Genomic DNA, 15,593 nt, shown 5'->3' on the forward strand with positions numbered 1-15,593 from the left:
GTCACTCGCCTAGGTAGGGAGATCACGGAGGTTGGTCACCACTGTAAGGTCCACAAATTTGGTCCAAGGACGGTATCCAATCGTGGGTGAAGGTTTCCTGCGCGTTCGGCCTTTTCAGCGCGCAAAATTGTTCAGTCTAGGTTAACTTCAAATCTGACTCCATTTTAATATCTAATCTGACTCCATTTTAATATCTAATCTGACTCCATTTTATTATAACATCGAATTTAGGTTGAAATGCAAATTGGTTGTTTGTCTATTTCTAATTAGTATTCTTCTGATATTTGATTATTCTGGTGACTCTTTACTTTATATTTACTCGTTCATTCAGGTGCTCATGTCTCTAACAAGGATACAACATATTCTACTAGAGTCAATAATTACAGAGTAAAACAGAATAAGATCAAATGTAACAATTTATTATCAGTCAGGTAAATATGTATTATGTCAATTACATAGCCAATTCAGAGATATCAGATCATATCAATACAAAACATCGAATTCTCAAAGATAAATCTACGAGTAAAAGATGCATACCTGACTTTATAGAAATACATAGTGTGAAGTATAGAGACACCACACTACGGGCTTCTGGCTACAGATCGCCCGATCCTTTTGCAACACTTCCTTAAGTACCCCAGAACAAGACCAACATCCCCCGAGATGGAGACAGGAGCTAACGATTGGAATTTGCATTGACGAGTTAACACCTTTTGGGACAAAAGGTAATTTTGCATGGAAACCACTTGAAACTGACCTGCCCTCGACAGTATGCAAAATCTCTCTAAACTCTTAGGATCTGTATTACCTTTTAGTTTACTTCTTATAAGAATAAGACCATTGTACCAGTTGCCCTGAGACAATTCAAATGATACCAAACATGACTGTTAATATCACTTGCATTAATGTAGAACATTATATTCCACTATTGACCATTCTGAGTGAGTTGAGTGAAGGATGGGTGAGGGGAAGGAAGGGGTTGAAAATGCACTGATGCATATGTGAGAGAGGCGTTTTCCTGCATTTTCTCTCAGTGGGATGTGGAGACAGATGTCTGTATGTTAATACACCGTGTTGGTGTTGTCCATCTCAGAAGTTCAAAGTGTCTGAGGTTCTGTAATTCTTACAATACTTAGTATGAAATGTATTTTAAATACATTTTAGTATATATTTTTTTCACTAGGGTTATGTCATCTGACCGAGCTCATTAAAGTCTGGTGGATTCTGACTGGCTGTCAGATTGGTTGTTTTTATGGTTCATCAGCTGAAAAAAAAAAAAATAATATTTCTGAAAGTGATTACAGCTATCTCGTACCTCTGTGTCATTATTGTTATACATTAGACGTGTAACGATAATGTGTTGTCTGAACTTCCGTATTTTTATAGAATTACAATTATTATTAAAAAATTTAAAAAAAATTATTCACTCAGTAAATTTCAGAAAGAAACAAAGAAGCACACTGAACTAAATTTTAAATTATGAAGCAAAGAAACTAAAATATTTTCTTGTAAAATGTACTCCAATAATCTTTGTTTTATTTGTTAACTTAGGCATTTTTTACAGTGTATATTTATCCTAAATGTAAATGGAATTTTTGAACCATATTCCTTCAAAATATCCTATGGGTTTTTAAAATAATTGTTAGCAGATCTGTTTACATGAACTAGATTTTTACAGAAACCAGATACGAGTACAAATATGAGTGAATGCCCATGCCAGTCACAGCCAATGATATGATGCTAATTGGTTGCTAAGTGTTCTGTGCTGTTTTAAGCCCATTTCTATACAGTTGCTATAGGGACTTCTGGGTCATTGCTAGGTTGCTATGTAGTTGCCTACCCATCTTCAAATCTCTACAATATTCTGTTATATACACAAGTAGACTATTCTCCATCAGTGTAAGGTTCTGCTGCCCATTTTATCATCCAAAAATTGCAAATCTGTTTGCCCAGAAAAGTAGTACGATTTGAGATATAGTTCATGTCCACAGTACAAAAGCACAAGTTTCTAATTTTAATACTTAGAGGTTCTTTCAAATCGCTAACCCTATGTATGAGCAATAGTGATGCTCGCCTTGGCAATCATCACTAATACAGTACAAAGCGAGGAACATTGTATATAATCGGTGACCAAGCTTTGTAAATAATAATGAAAAAAATTGTATGTGGGGGAGGGGGATTGACTAATGTTAGTGTTTACCTTATCTGTAAATACTAGACAGCTTGAAGACAGGAGCGTTGATTGCGGTTTGTTTGTGTGTGTGTGTGTGTGTGTGTGTGTGTGTGTGTGAGTGAGCGAGCATGTGCTCGTCTGAAGTACTCTCACTCACTCTCTCTCTCTGCGTCATTTCTGACACCTGTTTCCTGCCCCTGCCACACTTCTGTATGACCCTTATCCACCCACTGCAAACCATAACAATCCCCGGCTCTCCTGCCGCCCTGCACTGCTGTGCTTCATGCTGAGGCTCACTGACTCACGGTCTGCCGTGGGAGACACATCGGCTTTCCGCTGCATACTGCGCTTCTGAGTTAACAGAAATGAGGACAGAAACACGTAGTTTAGCAGTTTAGAAAATGAGCTGTGATTACGGAGAAATTTACATAGTCAATCACGGCTTAATTACAATCACACATAAAAGGAAATGTGTTCCTGAGAGGATGATTGCTGGCAGCTACTCTTTTCACACATGACTGGCACATTGCTACACTGACATCAATGTACTCATTTATTTTTTTGTTATTTCATTCAAACCCAGTTACAAAAATTTCCAGATAAAAAAAAAATACAACATTTATTGTCTCCTGTAAAACCATTCCTAGACTTTTCTATTTTCACAAGAAGATATGAGTACCCTGCAAATTAATTAATGCTAAGTTTAAGCAGTGGTTGCCACTGTGTTGCTATGTGGTTGCTAAGGCATTCAGTGTTTACTAGGGCACTGAGACACAATAGTAAAGGTTTTCTGAGTGGTTTGTAATATGTAATTTTGTGTGTGAAAAGTAATGCATTACGTTACTTTTGCATTACTTTTTGGACCTGTTTACACTAGGTCACTTCATGCATTTTTTGCGCTATCCGATTGTGAAAAGACCAGGTGAAAATGCCCTCCAAAATGCTTTCGAGGCGGATTTAAATCCAATTGCTCAAACCACTTCAGGAGGTGGTCTGGGCTGCATTCCAGATGAAACTGGAAATGTTTTTTAAAATTTGAATGAAATGAAAGCTAAAAGACTTTCAAATCACATGAGCAAATATTTTATTCACAATAGAACATAGATAACATAACTCTGCTTAAACAGAGAAATTTTTCTTAAAATAGTTGGGACGGGGGCATGTTTACCATGGTGTAGCATCTCCTCTTCTTTTCAAAACAGTTTGAAGACGTCTGGGCATCGAGGTTATGAGTTTCTGGAGTTTTGGTGTTAGATTTTGTTCCCATTCTTGCCTGATATACAGTGAGGAAAATAAGTATTTGAACACCCTGCTATTTTGCAAGTTCTCCCACTTAGAAATCATGGAGGGGTCTGAAATTGTCATCGTAGGTGCATGTCCACTGTGAGAGACATAATCTAAAAAAAAAAATCCAGAAATCACAATGTATGATTTTTTAACTATTTATTTGTATGATACAGCTGCAAATAAGTATTTGAACACCTGTCTATCAGCTAGAATTCTGACCCTCAAAGACCTGTTAGTCTGCCTTTAAAATGTCCACCTCCACTCCATTTATTATCCTAAATTAGATGCACCTGTTTGAGGTCGTTAGCTGCATAAAGACACCTGTCCACCCCATACAATCAGTAAGAATCCAACTACTAACATGGCCAAGACCAAAGAGCTGTCCAAAGACACTAGAGACAAAATTGTACACCTCCACAAGGCTGGAAAGGGCTACGGGAAATTGCCAAGCAGCTTGGTGAAAAAGGTCCACTGTTGGAGCAATCATTAGAAAATGGAAGAAGCTAAACATGACTGTCAATCTCCCTCGGACTGGGGCTCCATGCAAGATCTCACCGTGGGGTCTCAATGATCCTAAGAAAGGTGAGAAATCAGCCCAGAACTACACGGGAGGAGCTGGTCAATGACCTGAAAAGAGCTGGGACCACCGCTTCCAAGGTTACACTAAGACGTCATGGTTTGAAATCATGCATGGCACGGAAGGTTCCCCTGCTTAAACCAGCACATGTCCAGGCCCGACTTAAGTTTGCCAATGACCATTTGGATGATCCAGAGGAGTCATGGGAGAAAGTCATGTGGTCAGATGAGACCAAAATAGAACTTTTGGTCATAATTCCACTAAACGTGTTTGGAGGAAGAAGAATGATGAGTACCATCCCAAGAACACCATCCCTACTGTGAAGCATGGGGTGGTAGCATCATCTTTGGGGTGTTTTTCTGCACATGGGACAGGGCGACTGCACTGTATTAAGGAGAGGATGACCGGGGCCATGTATTGCGAGATTTTGGGGAACAACCTCCTTCCCTCAGTTAGAGCATTGAAGATGGGTCGAGGCTGGGTCTTCCAACATGACAATGACCCGAAGCACACAGCCAGGATAACCAAGGAGTGGCTCTGTAAGAAGCATATCAAGGTTCTGGCGTGGCCTAGCCAGTCTCAGACCTAAACCCAATAGAGAATCTTTGGAGGAGCTCAAACTCCGTGTTTCTCAGCGACAGGCCAGAAACCTGACTGATCTAGAGAAGATCTGTGTGGAGGTGGGCCAAAATCCCTCCTGCAGTGTGTGCAAACCTGGTGAAAAACTACAGGAAACGTTTGACCTCTGTAATTGCAAACAAAGGCTACTGTACCAAATATTAACATTGATTTTCTCAGGTGTTTAAATACTTATTTGCAGCTGTATCATACAAATAAATAGTTAAAAAATCATACATTGTGATTTCTGGATTTTTTTTTTTAGATTATGTCTCTCACAGTGGACATGCTCCTACGATGACAATTTCAGACCCCTCCATGATTTCTAAGTGGGAGAACTTGCAAAATAGCAGGGTGTTCAAATACTTATTTTCCTCACTGTAGGTTTCCAGCTGCTGAAGAGTTCGTGGTCGTCTTTGACGTATTTTTCAATTAATGATGTGCCAAATGCTGCCTGCAGGCAGGCCAATTCAGCACCCAGACTCTTCTACTACGAAGCCATGCTGTTGTAATAGCTGCAGTATGTAGTTTTGCATTGTCCTGCTGAGATAGATGTTGTCTGGAGGGGAGCATTTGTTGCTTTAAAACCTTTATATACCTTTCAGCATTAATAGTGCCTTCTAAAACATGCAAGCTGCCCATACCGTATGCACTTATGCACCCCCATACCATCAGAGATGCTGACTTTTGAACTGAACGCTGATGACACGCTGGAAGGTCTCTCTCCTCTTTAGCCCGGAGGACACGGCATCTGTGATTTCCAACAAGAATGTCAAATTTGGACTCGTCTGACCATAGAACACTTTTCCACTTTGAAACGGTCCATTTTAAATGATCCTTGGCCCACAGGAATGACAGCGCTTCTGGACCATGTTCACATTTGGCTTCCTTTTTGCATGATAGAGCTTTAGTTGGCATCTGAGGTTGGCACGGCGGATTGTGTTTACCAACAGTGGTTTCTGGAAGTATTCCTGGGCCCATTTAGTAATGTCAATGACAGAATCATGCCGATGAGTGATGCAGTGTCGTCTGAGGGCCCGAAGACCACGGGCATCCAACAAAGGTCTTCAGCCTTGTCCCTAACGCACAGAGATTTCTCCAGTTTCTCTGAATCTTTTGATGATGTTATGCACTGTAGATGATGAGATTTGCAAAGCCTTTGCAATTCGACATTGAGGAACGTTGTTTTTAACATATTCCACTATCTTTTTACGCACTCTTTCACAGATTGGAGAACCTCTGCCCATCTTTACTTCTGAGAGACTCTGCCTCTAAGACATCCCTTTTATAGCTAATCATGTTACAGACCTGATGTCAATTAACTTAATTAGTTGCTAGATGTTCTCCCAGCTGAATCTTTTCAGAATTTCTTGCTTATTCAGCCCTTTGTTGTCCCCGTGCCAACTTTTTTGAGACCTATAGCAGGCATCAAATTTGAAATTAGCTCATTTAGTGGATAAAAGTGTACAATTTCTCTGTTTAAACATTTATGTTCTCTATCTTCCATTGTGAATAAAATATTGGCTCATGCGATTTGAAAGTCTTTTAGTTTTCATTTTATTCAAATTTAAAAAACGTCCCAACATTTCCGGAATTCGGGTTGTAATAAACTTGTGAGATGTGTTATAGTCAGATATGGCACGGCTAGTGCAACACGCATTGCTGCTTGCTTTATTGTTTTTTTTAATAATAATAAAAAAACAAAAAAAACAAGTTATATTTAAAAGTTAAAAGGTTAAATGGGTTAGGTTAAATAGGTTAAAAGTTATATTTTTGGCAACTAAAGGCCCTTTCACACCAAAAGTGAAATGAATAAGGCTCAGGCTGTAGGAAGAGCATCTGCCTCTGCACCTCATTCCTAATTTCTCAGTGAATAAATGGGAAAACAAACTAACCTGCATTACTTATTTGAAAAAGGTTGATGTACTCTGTATTTCATTATAAATTTAAAAAGTAATGCGTTACTTTACTAGTTACTTTGAAAAAGCTATCTTATTACGTAACTTGCGTTACTTGTAATGCAATCCCCCAACACTGGTTACTGCTAATGTAACAGAGGCCAGCTGGTAAGAGCTGTGCAGGTGAACCTCACTTCCCTGATCTCAAAACGCGCACTATCGACTGAGTGATTCAGAGTGGTTTGCTATGTAGTTGCAAAGGTTTCCAAACTGCTTTTTACATGTTGAAGTGAATAGTGCGCCACTCAGTTGATAGTGCACCTTTAGAGATCAGGGAAGTGAGGTTCATCTGCACAGCTCTTACCAGCTGGCCAGAGTGGATCCTAGTACATTTCTACTGTATGTGGTAAGTAAAGGTTTTGAGTTTTTTTTTTTTTAAACATGTTGCTGTGTAGCACCATTGAATTGCCATTTTTGAAGGGTGTGCATGTGCATAAATGTGTAAGGGAAGCCTGGAATAGGACATAAAGCGAAACTGTGATGAATAAAACATCAAATGAGGCAAAAGGACAAGGAAAAAAAAAAAAGAGTAGTCATCATGTGCCGTGTTCGTTCCAGCAGCATTTTTGAGAACTTGAATCAATTAATTAGTAAAATTATTTCTTCACCAACCATGCATGACGTCATTAATGACCGTCCTATAATATTGAACCAATGTGGTTCAAATGATGGAGGTGCGACCATGTTTGGGAAACATTTGTGACTATCTGGTTAGTTTCTGAAACAATGCATCATACTATGGTGGTTGAGCAGTGAGTTATGTTGTATGGGAAATGCACCCCTGGGTGGTTTTTAGAGCATTGTTATGTGGTCGCTAAGCCACATAATTTGACAAATGCAAAGCAGTTTCCAAAATGTTACAGAAATATCAACAACAGTAACTATTTTGTTGAAAACTATGGTTGCAAAGGTAATGGCATATACAATATAATCTCATATACAAACACAATTGAAGAGTATTGTCGCTATGAATGCCATTTTGTGAGAGGAAGTGTAGCTCTTCACTGTTACAAATTAACATTCTTTGGCTTCCTGAACCAGATTCAGAATTCGCTTTGTTTAGTTTTGTTAGCCAAGCCAAACGAACCATATATGCTAAAAGTGTAGCCACTTCTTGAGCCCTCCAAATGCAGAGAAGATAAACGTTTCACAAATGTGCTTACACAAGTGTCTCACTATTTACATGAAGTTTATGAAGTATATAAAGCTGCTGAACCCGCTCCCGGTGTATGTTTGTTTTTTTCACAGTTTCCAAGCACCTGAGCTGGCATCCCATAGTGCCAGCCAAAGAGTACTTCATAAGCACGGCTGTTAGAACATCAGTTTATTGAAAGATAAAGCCTCTGGCCACAGTCTCTGAGCTCGCAAACCAGATGTGACACACTGACACGGCACAACGGCTCCAGGTGATTTTTCAGCGTTTCAGTTGCTGTTTGAATTGTGTGTCATTTGAGGGAGGGGGGGGGGGGGGGCTTGAACATGTCTGTTCCTGACACATCCTTCTCAGACCTTAATGAGGAAGATCCAGGATTCTGTCTGCCTCCATTAAAGCTCAAGCAGACATGATCAATTTCTGCCCACAGACAGAGCTCTGCATGAATCACACACGCACACACCCACCCCCTTGCGTCAAGGTAAAAGCGATGTGCTATAAGCAATGATGCATAATAAGCATTTCATTTTTTCAAAGTCCAGTTTTCTATTAATATTGGCCAGATTTGGGGTCATTCATGGGCAACAAAAGGTCACAGCTTCAAAAGCTTCACAAACCTGCCAGGGGCACAGTGTTGTCCACAAATCACTGAGTGGGCTGAGCATCATCTGTGCTCAATTACAGAGCATCAGCCCTGCAGGTCGCCAGCAGGAGATCTTATCCTTCTACTTGTAAAATTCAAGCTGTCAGTGTGCCCTCAACCTACCTTTCAGTAATAAGAAACTTCCCCCTCAGGACAAAATGTGAAACCAAATGAAAAACAAAAGAAAAATGTCAGTAAAATTGGGAAATCTGAATAACATTTACTGATAACAAATGCATACAAAATTACTGTGAAACTAAATGTACTAACTAATGGCAACTTCCTTGCCACACACACACACACACAGTATTGTTCTTTCATCCGACTGACAAACATGGGATATCCACTAGGATGCATGTCCAGGATTTCACAGAATAAATACACACCAATATTGTTAGTTCTGCCACTGTTGACAGAAACTTTCCAACTAACATGTTTGTCTTGGGTGTATCCAGGCCTAAGAAGAGAGCAGCTGTGCACAAATTCTTCACATTAGGCATGTTTTCCGGTATTTCAGTGAGAACTTTATCTAAACTGGCATGTGTCGTTAGGAATTTTCTTCAGTAAGCTAACACACAGTTTGACAACACGAGCAAATTTGTTGCTCAGAACTAAGATCAGTTCTATGTAACCATTCCTAACTCTTAAAAGAACAACCGGTTTCAGAAGCAAAAACATTATGAAAGTGTTTCAGATTAAACTACGCATCATTGTGCAAACAAACTGCATTTCTTTGTTATCAGCACAAATGCCCATATGCAGCATGATGTCGTCCCATTTTTATGTGATAGTCATTTTGTGGCAGCATCTCTCCTGTAAGCAACCACTGAACCTTCTCTGGTAATTAATGGCAATCTTCTGAGATGCATTCAGACCACTTGTGGCCTAAGGGGGATCACTTTTCCCCAAAGCCCTGACAAAAACAGACACACATTAAACTCTGTTCACTGATAACATTTGAAATGGTATTTCTCGAAACTCATATGGTTCAGAAAGTCAACATACCTCGGGTATAGGAAATCTCAGTTAATTTTAAGGCAGAGAAAACTAGCACAGAAGAAAAATAATTGGAATAGCATGATTGTTTAATGCCACTTTCAACTAGCAAAAACATACCTTTTTTTTTTTTACCATGTTACCATGGTAATAATGTGTTTTTTGTACATGTAGCATTATGGTACTATCATGGTATTCTAAGCAGTATAATATGGTAATCACTTAGGACCATGTTATGCATTAATATACCATGGTGTCACCATAATTATACCCCCCCCCCCACAATACATGTGCAATACCATATTATTTTTGTATACTACTATTCAAATGTTTGGGGTCAGTTAAGATATATATATATATATATATATTTTTTTTTTTATAGAAATTAATACTTTTTCAATAAGGATGTATTAAGTTTATCAAAATTGACAGCAGACATTTAGCTAAACTGTTTCAAAGGTTTCTATTTCAAATAAATGCTGTTTTTATTAATTTTCTAAGAAAAACATTGATCAGCTTCCAATAAGAAATATTTATTGAATTTCTGAAGGTGCATGTGACACTGAAGACTAGAGTAATGGCTGCTGAAAATTCAGCTTTGCCATCACAGGACATTACATTAAAACTACCAGTTATTTTAAATTGTAATAATATTTCACAATATTAATGGTTTTACAGTCTTATCAAATAAATATACCCTTGGTGAGCAGAGACTTCTTACCGACTCCAAACTTGCTAATCAATCAGTAACATTGTATATGAATGGACCATCACCATATGATACCATTACTGTAGCACAGTACTTTTTTTTTTTTTTTTTTTGCAAGGCTCAGCTCTGTTTTAACTATGAGACCTTGTTCATCAGTTTGTAGGCTATAGTGAGACATGACATCATGTTTTACAATTTCAAAAACTGTTCAGACATGCCTTAGGTTGAACATCTCGGACAAAAAGGAATTATATAAAAACGGTGCTCCATTTTATAAATAAATTACTTTGTTCTGTTCAAGACATGATTTCTGACGACAGCAACTAGATTGGGCTTGTAAGGCAAATGGGAAGCCACTGTGCGTGCGTATGTGGGAAGCTTTGGCATTTTCAGAAACAAGAAAGTTATTCATAGTAAGACAATGTTGCCAATTGGGTTGGTTCCACATGGAATACATGTGATTTTGGGCCCAAAGGAATTCTTCTCCGAAGACTGAAGGCAAGGAACCAATGTGAAACATCCCTTTTTGAGTTTCACAGCACTGTTGGTACAAACCTCTTTCCCTGGTATCTGAGAGCATTTTCCTTTGATCGAAATGTCAAGTAGGCTGTGGATTTGATTACTCGAGTGATTTCAATGCCTTGTCCAAATTCATTCAAAAATGTTTCATCTTCCTACATCAGATTGCTCCAATGTACCCTCCATACACTGTTAACTCTTTCTTTAACTTCCAACCACATTGTATTTCTCCCTAAGCAAACTCACAGTGTGGTAGAGAGTGGGCTTATGAAAATAATTTTCGGTTGAAGTTCAAATGTCTGAACTTTTCGGATTATTGATTTATTTCCCCTTCTGCTTTCCTTTCTAGATGTATTCCACCCTTACAGGGTCAAATGTGAAATCCGAGGGATGGATCAGTTTGGGAAATGATAGAGCGCTTGAACTAAACAACGTTTCATCAGATTCTCAAGCATGCGATGAATCTGTGAAGCCCACACATCAGCGCAACACATGCGTAACCAGCACAGCTTTGTAACATTACTTCAGAAGGTGTGTCGCACACATGCACACACGCATAAACACGCCAGAACAAACACTGGAGCACATATGCATACACACGCACACATCAACACATGCATACACATCTATGGAGACGTTTGCTTGGCCGCAGAGTTGGCAGATAATTTTCTAAAGGAGTATTTGAGTCATCATTGCTGAAGATTTGACTTGTTAAAAGTCTGCCAGATTTTTATTTTTTCCCCAAAGGTCAGGGTGTAACACAATGTCTTTTTAAAGTAATTCTTTCCTAAAGGACTTTATAAAAGATTTATAGAATTCTGATGATGTCAGTGTGTTAATACTGAGAAATGCAGTGAACAATAATTCCACTATTCTTGTACCGTATTTAATTTTGAACAAACACCCACTGGGAGTATGGTGAGGACAAACACTTAAAAAACACTTAGATTTAGCCTATTTTTAATAATTTATGTTTAGTTTTAAATTTAAATTTAGCTTTAATAGCTAATTCATTCTCTTTCAAGATAACTTGTCAAATGGTTTTACAAAAATTCAAGGAACACTGGCATCAAAACACAGTGAGCTTTTGGGTTGTCTTTCAGACAATTGCTTGATTGTGGGGTTTTTGATCCCAAGATAAAGGGTGCTAAATATATTCCACTTACATAATACGATGTGCCAGTAATATTCGTATTTCTCTGTTTGAGGTGTGTCTAGGTAATATCCTTACGATTCCTGGGAGTTTGCCTCAAAAGCTTCCTTCAATTGTAAGATGGAAGAAGTTTATTTGAGATGTAATGCTACACGTCATTCATTTGACTTGTTCCCAAATAATAGTGTAATGTTTCCTCCTCCTATTATCCATCTGATGACTATCTAGATTCTAGAATGTTGACATCGTAGTTGTTTATCATATGCTTAAGTAACTTTACATAGGCTTTTTGATGACGGGCCTTGTCCTCTTTGTCACTCTGTAAACTGTCTGATTGTGTTACTTAAAACTATTGAACAAGCTATCTGAAATATTAAATAGCCTACTGTGTGTCATTCCTATCTTATAATAGAGCACCTGCTTCAAGATCTCAAGGTGGAAAATGAGTAAATAAATATAGATTAGCACTGTTTTCTTTTTTTTTTTTTTCAAACAGTAAAAAATATTGAGGCAGATATGACACGCTCTTTTACAGATTAAAAAAAAGGAATACAATGTACTGTAATAAGTGTAGAATTGCACTGTCTGTTTACTCATTTGTGTCAATCGGAGTGAGAGAAGCAGTGAGAGATGTTGAGACAGGTGAAAAGCGTTTCGTTAATAGTGAATATCGACTTATTGTGCGTACCGTTGTTGCTCCCGCTGTTAGCAGGGTAGAATCGCTGCATTTGGGGTAAAAAAGAATTATGTATTGTGCCAAGAAGGTTGTCTGTTCGTTCACACAGGTACGAACTGATTGGCAGCTGCATTCTGCACGGTTGTCTGTGAGTGACGTCACTTCCCAATACAAACACGCCCCCCAGTATAGTCCCGCCCCCTCACATTGATTGACATTGATTTCGTGTAGACATCGGAAATTCAGATGCAAAAGGAAATGCAAACGGTAATGCAAGATTTGCAATTGCATTTGGATTATGTCCCAATTTATGCGCCCACATGTGGAAAACGCAATTGAAATACAATTTGCAATTGCTTTTGAAAATAGCCCGGAAAATCCTTACATAGATTTTTGCGACGCCGCAAAGTCGAACGCACCTATTGCCCTCATAAGGCACAGAGGCAGCAAGTCAGCTATAAGTTTTCGGATGCAGCCCACGTCCTCGGATTTGGAATGATGCTTTTCTATGGCGACACTATCAACGCCTAAACAGCGCCTGCGGTGGTGCAGCGGTCACGTGGTACAAGTCGTAGCTCTCTGAAAACTCCCAGTTCACAAGTTGTGAGTTCTACAAGGACGTGAACGCTTTTTACAAGTTGGTATCTCGTAATTACGGGAATTCCGATATGGTGTGAATGCACCTTTATTTTCCGACTAAGTGAAGCCAATGTGATGCTGATTTTAGTGGCCCGTGGTAGAGTGTATTTGTTTAAGTGTTGGATGTCTATATGTGCCACTCAATTTGACCACACCCACTTGAGTACCAACCCTCCCCACCTAAATCTAATATGAAAATACACATATGGTAATGCACATATATCAATCAACATTTCTCTTCTGTTTGTTCTACGTTAGTTTCTGATTCTTATTTGAATACCGGTACTTTAAATGATACTTCTTCGTGTAGTAGTTCTTTTCAATGTAGGAAGATTTTACCTGTTGAAGTTCAGAATGCTATTAATGAATTAAGTGGTACTAGTCGTGCTGGATTGGATGGTATTGAAAATAAGTTTCTTAAATTATCTTCTCATATTCTTATGTATCCACTTGCTGAGTTATTTAATTTGTCTTTGTCTACATGTGAGATACCAGTTATTTGGAAAAGTGCACGCATCACTCCACGTTACAAGGTGATGTACTTTATCTTAATAATTACAGGCCTATATCTATTATATGTTCTATAGCTAAAGTTTTTGAAAAATTAATATATAGACAACTTTCAGATTATTTAAATATTAATAATATTTTATCACCATATCAATCTGGCTTTAGATCCAATCATTCTACAACTACTGCATTACTTAAGTTTACTAATGATGTGTTTTCAGCTGCTGTTGATGGTAAAGTTACAGGTGCCATTTTTTGTTTTTTATTTGTCCAAAGCTTTTGATTTAGTTGATCAATATTTACTTTTAGATAAACTTTATGTTATTGGTCTGTCTGAAAATGCAATTAGGTGGTTTAATTCATATTTGCATAATAGAAAACAATGTGTAGTATTAAATGGGAATAAATCAGATTTTTTGGTTCAACGAAGAGGTGTGCCCCAAGGTTCAATACTAGGACCACTTCTTTTTTCTATTTATGTTAATAATTTACTGTTAATTCTCAATAAGTGTAGTGTTCAACTTTATGCTGATGACACCGTCATATATGTATCTAATTTTGATATTTTACATATTCAGTTATCTCTTCAGTATGATTTTAATATCTTACAGGACTGGCTTTTGGATAATAAATTAGTGCTTAATAAAACTAAGTCTTATACTATGATCTTTGGTTCTAGACGGAAACTTAAATCCAAGAGTTGTTCCTGTGCTATATTATGTAAAGACGGCACTTCTCTGCATGAAGTTGATACTATTAAATATCTTGGAGTATGGCTTGATTCTGAATTTTCATTTAAATCACATATTAATCATATTTTACATAAAATCAATTTTGGAATTAGTACTTTACATCGATCTAGAAATTGTTTTTCATACAATGTTCGTAAGAAACATGCCTCATACTTCCAATCCTTGATTATTGTGATGTTGTTTATCAGACTGCATCAAAATTAGATCTTGCTCCTCTTAACACAGCATATAATAGACTTTGCAGATTTGTTTTGGGGTGTTCTTTTTATACTCATCATTGTATAATGCATGATGCACTTCAGTGGCCATCTTTGCATACAAGACGACATATTCACTGGCTTCAATTCATATTCAAATGTATTCATTTTAAATATCCTAGTTATTTACAACAATACTTTGTACCTTTTTCTTTAAATTATCAAGTTAGGCATTCTGTTCAGACCTATTTTTTTTGTTCCTCGTGTCAAAAAAAAACATTGGTAAAAGAACTTTCATGTTTAAAGGTACAATAGACTGGAATAATTTACCTGCTGATATTCGAGCTATCACGTCATTTAAGATGTTTAAGCAAACTTTGTTATCTTATTTTACTTTGGATTGTACATGTTAGTTTTGAAGATGGTATTGATTTTTAAAATTTTTATAAATATATATAGTTTTTGGCTTATGTTGTGAGCAGATACACTGATCGGTATATTTTGTTTTATATTTGCTACTAGTTCTTTTTTGATGTTGTGGTGCTTTTTTTCCAGTTAATGTTTGTGTTTTGTTTTTTATGGATGTAATGTTAATTTGTGTTTTGTTTTGTTTTTTTGTTACTATGTTGTGATTGTGATACATTGTGGGACCCCCTCGAAAACGAGATGGTACATCTCAAGGGGTTAATCCTAATAAATAAATTCAAATATATTGATGCATGTTTGTTTTTGTGAAAAGTGGGGACATCCCATAGGCGTAATGGTTTTTATACTGTACAAACTGTATGTGCTATTGCCCTACACCAACCCTACACCTAACCCTGCCCCTTACAGGAAACTTTGTGCTATTTCAGATTTTCAGTACCCTCCATTCTGTGTGATTTATAAGCGTTTTGAAAAGTGGGGACATGGGGTAATGTCCTGAAAAGTCACCTTCTCCATGTAATACCTATGTCATACCCTTGTCATTATACAAATTGATGTCCTTATTTGTCACAAAAACGAGCGCACACACACACACACATACATATAC

Source organism: Onychostoma macrolepis, chromosome 08 (genome assembly GCF_012432095.1).
Source record: "Onychostoma macrolepis isolate SWU-2019 chromosome 08, ASM1243209v1, whole genome shotgun sequence".
In the NCBI taxonomy this organism is placed as follows: domain Eukaryota; kingdom Metazoa; phylum Chordata; class Actinopteri; order Cypriniformes; family Cyprinidae; genus Onychostoma; species Onychostoma macrolepis.